The 10,987-nt window shown below is 42.2% G+C and overlaps 1 long non-coding RNA gene across 1 annotated transcript in view; it reads left to right on the top strand.

The window, feature by feature from the left end:
- The first annotated feature begins 3,774 nt into the window (after positions 1-3,774).
- The window catches only part of LOC122458184, a 28,320-nt gene continuing 21,107 nt past the window's right edge, over positions 3,775-10,987 (top strand). Inside the window, exons 1-2 of the long non-coding RNA XR_006278089.1 lie at positions 3,775-3,929; positions 4,546-4,592. This is a non-coding gene — a long non-coding RNA (uncharacterized LOC122458184). The remainder of the gene's footprint in view (positions 3,930-4,545; positions 4,593-10,987) is intronic.

Raw genomic sequence — 10,987 nt, 5'->3', positions numbered from 1 at the left:
GAATCGGCAAACCCAGCTATTCCTGCAGCACGCCAAGAGAGCATCTGCTAGCTTGCAGTTCCTCCATGAGTTGCCTCAGAGGAGACCATGTCATTCTGCTGCTTTTCAGGGCTGTGAGCCTTACGCAGTCGGGAGCAGGATTTTCCCCGTATTCGGCAGCTGGCAAAGTATTGGTTTATGATGGATCAATAGCACTGTTCCCTCTTGCCTTGAAGATACATTTGACTGTTTTATGGCACATATGTTTGGACCATTAAATCACCCCCTAGAATCCCCCTCCCCCCTAAGTTACTGATGCTGCAAATGTGCTCTGGGCAACGGCTTTGGTGAACTTTGCCTCTCTGCTAGAGGCAGTCTAGAATGCTGCTACACTGGATGAATTCAGTGAGAGGGGATTTACTTGTGGTTTCCGGGGGCTTGACATGAGGTACGTGGGTTACATAATGCTCCACTCAGATTGCTCTTTTGGTTTTTCTTTGAGGCTGCCTAGTGTAGCAATAAAAATAAAATAACAAAGTTAAAATAAGCTGTCGTGAGACTAAAGCAGTTAAGGCCAGATGTGTTTTAAGTGGTAAATAAGAGGCCCACTGAAAGGGAAGTAAAAATAGCACAGAGAGGCACTCAAAGATTTTTGTGTTTCCATCGCATCTGCTGCAACAACACAAGTGCATGTTCTGACCATACGTTTTCATTGCATGGTTCTCAGTGCAGGAATAAAACTGATGCTAGTTTTGAAAAGGAGAGACAGCCTGATCCAAAGCCAATTAAATTCTTGTTTGTATGGTAGTAGTTCCTAGAGGCTGGGATCTTACTGTGCTAGGTGCTGTATAAACACAGAGTAAGAGACAGTCCCTACCCCAAAGACCTGACCATCTAAATAAATGAGACAGATGTGAAGAGAAACAGAGAGGTGAAGAGACTTGCCCAAGGTCACACAGAAGTTCAGTGGCAGAGCTAGGAATAAAACCCAAGTTTGCTGACTATCAATCCAATGCCCTGTCCACTATAAGAACATAAGAGTGGCCATACTAGGTCAGACCAAAGGTCCATCTAGCCCAGTATCCTGTCTTCCGACAGTGGCCAATGCCAGTTGCCTCAGAGGGAATGAACACCATCCCTGCCCATCCTTGCTAATAGCCACTGATAGACGTATCCTCCATGAATTTATGTAGTTCTTTTTTGAACCCTGTTATAGTCTTGGCCTTCACAACATCCTCTGGCAATGAGTTCCACAGACTGTGCGTTGTGTGAAAAAATACTTCCTCTTGTTTGTTTTAAACCTGCTGCCTATTCATTTCATTTGGTGACCCCTAGTTCTTGTGTTAGGAGAAGGAGTAAATAACACATCCTTATTGACTTTCTCCACGCCACTCATTATTTTATAGACCGCTATCATATCCCCCCTTAGTCGTCTCTTTTCCAAGCTGAAAAGTCCCAGTCTTATTAATCTCTCCTCGTATGGAAGCTGTTCCATACCCGTACTCCAATAAATCTTTCCATTGACTTTAATGGGCTTTTGAATCAGGCTGGTAATGAGAAAACTACTCACTGGTACAAGTTGCAGAGGGCCAGGTACTAAGCTAGGTAAGAATAGTGACTGTGTGCACAGTAACAGAGGAGGTAGTGCTCATTCTAGATGATGGCATTGGGATCTTCTGGGTTTGTTGGTCAATATCCAGTGTATATATTTGCAAGAAATCGGTGATTTTGAAAATTTCACTCAACCATGGCATTCTTTTTGGTGTGCAAATACTTCCAGGTTGAGTTCCCCAGCACACAGATAGTGAGCATACACACAGGGAGACACTCACTGTTCACCTGTGTGCACACACATACTGCACATGAGGACTAAAACAGGTTAATATATTCAGGTCTTCAGCTCCTAAGCCAGCCACATCTCTTTCCTTGCCCTCCCTGTTTTTTTTCAGGAAGCATCTTCCCGATCTTTCCCCAACAGGTACTAGGGACAGTCAGTCTTGGCCTGTTCCAGACCTTGGGGCACAGACACATTCTGACTCAGACCTTTGAATTTCCATCATCTGCACTTTACCACTCTCCCAGAACAGAAGACACTACAATGCCCACTGACTGCCCACTAGCTTCTTCACTCCCACTGGAGGCAATGTGTGTAGTCTCATTTATAAATTAAGACATTCTGCCAGGGTGCCAACTCTTATGGCAACCCAGAGTTGTCTAATGAATGACATAGAACTGTACGTCTGTGTAGCTGTGGATCAAGTGCAATGAATATTATCACAAGACCTACCCCCAGGAACACAAATTAATTCTGTTATGAATTATTCTGTGGGAGTCAAAGGGGAGATGATTTTCTTTGGCTTCCCTCCCCCTGCCACCTGTGTTACCTGCTATAATTTGCATGTGTGTTAACATCACATTGCTCCAAGCCTGGAACAGCTTTCCATGTCTCATCCTCCAAGGGCCCTCAAGAACCCACAAACAAGACCTAGTCCATCGGTGCCTTCGTGACTGTCACAAAAGTACATTTAAAAGGGAGAAAAAAACAATCTCTGCAATAATCCAGGTGGTAACTCTGTGCATGGGGCGAAATGAGGAGAACACAGAGCAGGAAGGTGGCACTGAAGTTCTGTAGGGGGCATCTCAGAAGATCATCCTCAAGCTGTGAGCTATGGCAAAGGAAGGGAAATAGCAGTAGTGTGCTGAGTGAGCTTGCCAGGATCAGGCCACAGATCTGTCCCTTTTCTTTGTGGCGCATAGCTCACCTCTGAGGAGCATTGAAGCAGTGTGATCTAGTAGATGGGGCACTTGCCTGGGTCTTGAGCGGCCTGGGTTTTATTCCCTCCTGTTGTCCTGCCCTGTGACCCTCGGTGAGTCACTTCCTCTCTCTTTCCTCTTCCACCCTTTGTTGGTCTTGTCTGTGTGGGCAACAAGCTCTTTGGGACAGGGATAGAGTCAGGCTCTTACTATGTATATGTACAGCATGGGGTGCTAAATTGGGCTGAAGCACGTTCTAGGTGCTGCTCTTCTACAAATAATTATTAAATAGTCCAGTCTGAACAGACTGCAATGGGCTCACTGATCTGAGCGGAAAGAGGAAGGATAACTTAAGAGATGTCACCCAAATCAGTGTTCACAGTGACAATGAGTCACGTGGGCAGCTCTTTAGGGCCCCTTTTCTTGCAGAGTCCTTGCTCCAGTTCCAAACCCCAGTCTCCCTCCAGAGAGTTAGGCCTGATGTCCCTCCATACTTCCTTTCCCTCTCTCTTGTGCCTCACTATTTTTTGCAGTTGAGCTACTTGCAAGACAGATACTAACACTAGAAAGGAGTCGTTTGGTTTCCAGGAAGAACACGCAGCCAGTCCTGGAGCAGTCTAACCATAAGGCTCTGATCTGACAATGTCACTGAGGATTTGAGAGCAGAGATAGAGACTCGCACCATGCAATCCAGATCCAGATTGGTTTAACCTACCACTGTTTGTGGCTCTTTGGCTCTGATATTTTGTTTTGTGCTGATTGCTCGTTTGTGCCAATTGCTTGTGTTGTGCTTGTGGTGCCAATTGCTCGTTGACCTAGATGAGCAACCCAACATTTACATGAAGGAGAAAAACGCTGTACAGAAACAGAAAAGGAGTATTTGTGGCACCTTAGAGACTAACAAAGTTATTTGAGCATAAGCTTTCGTGAGCTACAGCTCACTTTGAAGCTGTAGCTCATGAAAGCTTATGCTCAAATAAATTTGTTAGTCTCTAAGGTGCCACAAGTCCTCCTTTTCTTTTTGTGGATACAGACTAACACGGCTGCTACTCTACGGAAACGTCGCCCCCAGTCCTACAAAGACTTATGCACAGGTGTCACTTTTCTCCTGGGAGTAAACCCATCAACTCCAATGGGATTCCTTCTATTCCGTGAAGTCACACATTTGTAGAAACCATTGCAGGAGCAGGTTCTTAGTGAGTATTGAACAAGAGTGTTATGTGCAGCCACCCAGGAAAAGGGGTGGTGATGATGATTTTTTGAAGAAAACTTCATTGTCTGAAAGGTGAAATCCAGATAATCGGCTTGGGTGAAAGGGATTATTGAGGCACTATGTTTGCTGGGTCTAAACCTGGGGATCAAGAGGAGCACAAAAGTAATCCTTGTTTCTTCATAAGGATGAATCTTTTGGTGGTTCTAAATGAACCACAGGAAATTCCTTCCCCTAAAAGAATAAAAAAGAAATTGACACCAGCATTTCCATTTTGCTAAGGATAAAAGGGAGACTGTTGTTAATATGCCTCAAAACAGGGGTACAGAGAGTTTGGCAAATTGGGGGAGGGGGCACAGGAGAAATCCTCTTTTAAAATACTGACGCTATAAATTCACTGTTTTTCAATCATCTGGTACTTCTCGAGTCTCAAAAGTTGGTGGCAACCTAGGAGAAATAAACAGTAAAGGTAAGTCAAACGTCATGAATTTTGTGGCATTTGAGACCAAATGTACACATTGTGGCTGATGTTTGGAATCCAAGATGGTGAATTAACAAGGGTTTCTCTTCTCCCTCATATGCACACTCTAACCCTGTGGAAGGCAGCAAGAAGGCCCACAACTCCATGGGTGCGCGCACTTGCAAATATGTAAGTAAAGAACCTATCATCAGTGCTCAAAGTAGGCAAATGCTATTCCTGAATTCTCCCAAATGTGACAGGTCCATGCTCCGAATTCTGAGATCCATATGTACCCATACTATTCAAATCTGGTTCTTGGACAACAAATATTTTGGCTTCATTTAAGTCCAGGCCCATAGTCCTAATTAATTTAAAATATATTATACAACTTAAACATACATGGAAAGATACCTGAGACCTGAAAAGGTAAAAAGAGAATAATTTCCTAAATAGTGAACATTTTTTTTTAAAATCCTTCTTAAACTATTTATAGGAACCTTTGTTTCTTATCATATTTATGCAGAAGGCAAATTGTAAGTGTGTGTACATATATAAAGACTCCCTCCCACACAAGAAATACATCTCTGAGGATTCATAACCATCAGTAAGGTCTTGTGCTGTAGTGCATTGACCTGTTGCTTCCAGTCCCTGCTAAGTATCTGAATAACAGTCTGAACAGAATGTTTTTTCTATAAATTGATTGCACTGGAAATAGCTTTTCTTGCTGCAAATCCTCATAGATGAGCAGGAGTGAAGGGGAAGAAAAATCAAATTCCATGTTGTGGGAGCCAACACATTCTGGAGATTTACAAATGACCTTGACACTCTGCAGTTGTCCTAGGCACTTGATGTTGCTCAAGTCTCTCTCTCCCAGTAGGGTGAAGCTAGGGAAATCCAGGGACTAAATTCAGTGCCATAGGTCAGCGAAGGGAAGGAAATTGTATGAATTAAACAAGACCATTTAGTCTTCACTGATCTTTGATACTGATACTTTCCTTTTGGAAACAGAACCTCTTTTTGCAGGTGACACCCACACATCCCCTTTCGTTACTGACAATGACAATAGCAGCAATAAACCACTGGAGCTCATGCTGCTTCACTTAATCTTTGTGTGTCATCGTCACAGTACGAAGCCACAACAATAGGAAAACAAAGCTGTTTGCTGCTGCTCGTTTCTAACTGACATTTCCCCACAGACGGTGTGTTTTGTGTAACCTAGGGACTCTTTGAACTTATTTTTGTGACTGCTCTGTTTGCGTCTTTCACAGTAGGAAGGTTCAGAAGCACAGTTCACTATTTATATTCTGTCCTCATTTTGCCTCTCTGCCTTCATGACTTAAAGTCAGGCTACAGAATTACAACAGAAAGTGATTAACTAAAAAATCATTTTAAAAAGGAAGAGTCTGGTAAAAATAAAACCAAAAAACCCATTTCATTCAGTAAGAAGAAAAGGCAGAAATAAACTTGCCTCCAAAAATATGGCATGTTTATTTTAAGTATGCATATGTGTGTTTGTAAGCAAAAATAACCCGTTCAGGAGATATCCATCCAGATTTTTAGAGGTATTTAGGTGTCTGCCGCTGCAGATAGGTGTCCAGTGGGATTTTCAAAAGTGCCTACTCTCCTAACTGCTATTAAAAACAAATAAAAGTTCAATGCCGAGGCACTTCTGAAAATCCAGTGAGGCACCTATCTGCATCTTCAGTTGTTTAAATACCGATAAAACTCCAGAGCTTCCCTTCCAAAGGCCTCGCTTTAATTGACAACACTCACTTGAGCTGAAGCTCAGGATAACTGATTTGCCCAGCTGCTTGAGACCAGCTTTATAGTTCTTTGGCTGAAACCAAAAGAGGTGGAGCTAATCAGCTTCCTCCACCTCTTCAGGGAGGTGTTTGCCACAGGGTTGGGGTTTTTAAACTTTTCTATACATCTTATTTTTGTTTGCTTGCTTGTTTTTGCCGTTAAAAACAATTTGCTGTTTTGGCCTCACTTCACCGGAAGGAAGGGGCTGGTGACACCTGCCACCCTGAGAAGACAAAGACAACAGGCAAACCAAAGAAAACAACACACAACCAAACACAGTGCATCTTCCCCTGCCTCAGTGGGAAACTGCCATGTTGCATTCCTACCACACAGGGTGCTGAGGGGGGCTCTCATTTGAAATCAGCAATAGTCCCAAGCCCACACAGGTGATCTAAGATGACTACCACCACCAAGTACAGTTGGTTTCTCATGGGTGTACAGGAGCCCCATAAGGGTAAAATGTACTCCCTGAGGTAAGAAGGTTTCTCTCTTTTTTTGTAGCATAGTGGCTGGAGAAAGAAAGAACAGCCTGCCTTATAGTAAAAAGAAAAGGAGGACTTGTGGCACCTTAGAGACTAACAAATTTATTTGAGCATAAGCTTTCGTGAGCTACAGCTCACTTCATCGGATGCATTCAGTGGAAAATATAGTGGGGAGATTTATATACACACACAGAGAAAATGAAACAATGGGTGTTATCATACACACTGTAAGGAAAAAGAAAAGGAGTACTTGTGGCACCTTAGAGACTAACAAATTTATTAGAGCATAAGCTTTCGTGAGCTACAGCTCACTTCATCGGATGCATTTGGTGGAAAAAACAGAGGAGAGATTTATATACACACACACAGAGAACATGAAACAATGGGTTTATCATACACACTGTAAGGAGAGTGATCACTTAAGATAAGCCATCACCAGCAGCAGGGGCGGGAAAGGAGGAAAACCTTTCATGGTGACAAGCAAGGTAGGCTAATTCCAGCAGTTAACAAGAATATCAGAGGAACAGTGGGGGGTGGGGTGGGAGGGAGAAATACCATGGGGAAATAGTTTTACTTTGTGTAATGACTCATCCATTCCCAGTCTCTATTCAAGCCTAAGTTAATTGTATCCAGTTTGCAAATTAATTCCAATTCAGCAGTCTCTCGTTGGAGTCTGTTTCTGAAGCTTTTTTGTTGAGGTATAGCCACTCTTAGGTCTGTGATCGAGTGACCAGAGAGATTGAAGTGTTCTCCAACTGGTTTTTGAATGTTATAATTCTTGACGTCTGATTTGTGTCCATTCATTCTTTTACGTAGAGACTGTCCAGTTTGGCCAATGTACATGGCAGAGGGGCATTGCTGGCACATGATGGCATATATCACATTGGTAGATGCGCAGGTGAACGAGCCTCTGATAGTGTGGCTGATGTGATTAGGCCCTATGATGGTGTCCCCTGAATAGATATGTGGATAGAGTTGGCAACGGGCTTTGTTGCAAGGATAGGTTTCTAAGTTAGTGGTTCTTTCCTCAGATGTTATTGTCAACTGCTGGAAATGGCCCACCTTGATTATCACCACAAAAGGTTTTCTTCCTTCCCCCCCCAATAATAATAGTAATAGGTCATCTTAAGTGATTACTCTCCTTACAGTGTGTATGATAAAACCGATTGTTTCATGTTCTCTGTGTGTGTATATAAATCTCCCCACTGTATTTTCTACTGAATGCATCCAATGAAGTGAGCTGTAGCTCACGAAAGCTTATGCTCAAATTTGTTAGTCTCTAAGGTGCCACAAGTACTCCTTTTCTTTTTGCGAATACAGACTATCATGGCTGCTACTCTGAAACCTGCCTTATAGTGTGCACCTTACAGTTGATTTGTTCTTCTCTGTCCCCTGAAGGATTGTTATAAGGTTTCAGTTCCATGTTTTTTAAAATTAGGATACCTTTCTGCATTAACCCTTTACTAGCTCTCCCCTGTCCATTGGTCTCTCTCATTCCCAGTGGTGGACTGCATAAAAACATAGGCTGGACTCAAACAACGTCATATAGAAAAAATTATTTCTCCCCTTCCTAGCTATCCAAATTAGTATCTTCATAATATTTTTTTTTTTTACATTACTTCAGCATGCTGCTAATGAGGAAAGAGCAAACAGGGTAAACGCTCCCAAAGTCAACATTCTGCCCTGGACTTCAGCCCATGTCTCTGTCCACCGGGAGTGGATGAACTGCTCAAGTAAAGACAAAATTTCCTCTCTGCAGCCAATTTTCATGTGTCTGGGGAAGGCTGAGAAGCCCAGGAACAGTTCAGCTGAATTTCAACAACTTACCTTATCACTTTCATGAGCAAAAATTCAGCTCTGAGTCTGACCATGGTGCTGGAGATTAATGTAGCCCAAAGGTTGTCATGGACAGCAAGCACCATAGAAGCACTAGTTTATTTTGACTCACAACAAGGAGAGCTAATTTAATGTGGCACTGGCGAGGCTTGTTGGGCTTAAATTTAGACCTCTCATCTTTCTTTTCCTTGGCAAGCTGGGCAGTGTACAGTGCCTCATCCCCTGCACTGAACCCTCCATTTTTGTTAGCCAGCAAATTAATGATGTTCACAACAGCCCCATCAGAGAGAGGGCTGGTTCAGTGTGTATTCATTCACCTAGCTGCTGGCTTCGTCAAAGGTGGGTTAGCAAGCTGACAGAATGGGGATGTATCTCAGGTGCTGTTCTTGTTATGAAACGCTCATATCTCTTTCAGAATGGGGATTGTTATTAATATCTGAGCTGCATTTTCAGTTTATGCATCAAACCCGCTGTTTGAAAGCATCCTAGGCCTCCTGTCATATTCCAGACATCCCCTGCTTTATACGTGAGTAGGTTAGCATATGTCTAATTAGATACAAAAATCACATAAAAAGAACTTTATTCAGATTGTAAAGTTAAGGAAGTGCCAGATTTACAGCTGTCCATGCAATCTTCACTCTGCCCGGTTGTGCACCCATCCTGTTCAATACACTGAGTGAGCAGGTGTCCTGTGGAAAAAAGAGCATGTGATCATGTAATTAAAGACTGTATCACAATCATATGCACAAGGGGGCAGGATGAAGGGTGCCCAGGCAATTGTAAACTTGGCATTTCCTAAATTTAAGTTCTTGAATCTGCGACTGTAATTGTTCTTTAATGTATTTTTAATATAATTTCCTAGGGCTTTGCTATTTTAAAAGAAAAGTTCAAAGAACTTTTATATGTTCTGCCTATAACATTGATCTCAATATGTGAACTTCTACAAGCTGCTGTACTGTTGCAAGTTGTTTTTGTTTTTGTATTATGGTATCATCCTGAGGCCGCATTGTGCAAGGGGCTGTACAAACGTAATGCCACTCCTACACAGAAGCATATGCAATGTTGTCCTGGGTTATGAAATGTATGTGAAAAAGCAGATTGTGTAAGTTCCAACCTATAAGAATGTATCAGCCTGATCCAAAATAGTTTTTTTTAGAAACAAAAAGCCAAGTGGGAAAAAGCCACATGATGATATAATAACTAGAAAACCAGCTGTCTTTCAAAACTGTCAGCCACTTGAATAGTCAAATAAAACAAATAAGACTAACTTGATTCCTCACCCCTCCCCCAGTACTGAGCTATTAGTTGTAGGCTTATGAATTCTGGAAGGAGAGCTATGTTTCATCTTTAATTTTAAAAAATGTACGAAGAATTAGTGCCCAGATCTTGGAATGCATGTAAAAATATGAACGACACCATTAGGCTTTTTTATCCCTCTGATAATGGGTTTACATGAAAATGGCAGCCTCCTAATACCTCATCAATCAAATTGGCCACATCAGACTATCCGTGCGCCCTTCAGGCTGGAATAACAACACACTATAATGTGATGCTCTCGCTCAAAGTTCCTAACTGTGAAAATCAATCCACTTGCATTCAGATAAGCAGTTTTCAGTGTTTCCTTCCCTTTGTAACTATCAGACTCTAAATAAGGCTTGCACATTGCTCTTCTGTATTGTTTTCCAAACTCATTTCTAGTCACTGGCAGAAAAAAATAATAGCCTACTAGTGTACTTCCTACCGTAGTCTGCTTTCTGGTTATAGTGAGTAACTAACAAAATCGCACTTCTATCAGTGATTCATCTTGCATAAACTTTTTCCAGTAGCGCAGCAAAAAACCTTGCAAAAGTGGAAAGATTTGATCTTTAGCTTTGAAGTAGATTTGTGCGTGTTTCCTCATACTCCACTTTCTTACTGACATTTGTCCATAACAACCTTGCTACTCACAGGTCGGATAGCTCCAGCTGCAGGGGCTAATCTCTACAGATTTAACCATTTTGCAATGATCCAAAACCTATATGTGTACGAACTGAAAGGTAAACAAATGAAAAGCACAAGGGAAGCCATGTAGAGTGCGTGGCTGCCAAGGATCAGTAGTTTAGGGAGACTCAAAATCTGAAAGGGTGCAGCATAGCCGAGGGATGGAGTGGGGGAACCTGAATTTTTCAAACCTAAAACAAATGCATCTCAAACTTCTGCAAGGCTTCAGTCTTCAAAGGCTACCTGGAACCTAAAACTGTAGAGAACCATTTGGCACACAGCTATCTTTGCCACGAAACCAATGACATATCAGTGGCTTATACAGAAAAACATAAAATGGAACTTTCAGTTTGCTGGAAAAGGTTAGCAAGTTGGGTGGGCACTTGAACTACAGAGCTTTGCATAGCAATTAATGAAAATAAAAGAGCCAGTATGTTAAATAAATTAGGCAGAGACTAAATGATTTAGCCAACATGTGAAGAT

This window comes from Dermochelys coriacea, chromosome 11 (assembly GCF_009764565.3).
Source record: "Dermochelys coriacea isolate rDerCor1 chromosome 11, rDerCor1.pri.v4, whole genome shotgun sequence".
NCBI classification, from domain to species: domain Eukaryota; kingdom Metazoa; phylum Chordata; order Testudines; family Dermochelyidae; genus Dermochelys; species Dermochelys coriacea.
This window is presented reverse-complemented; position numbering and strand designations above follow the sequence as displayed.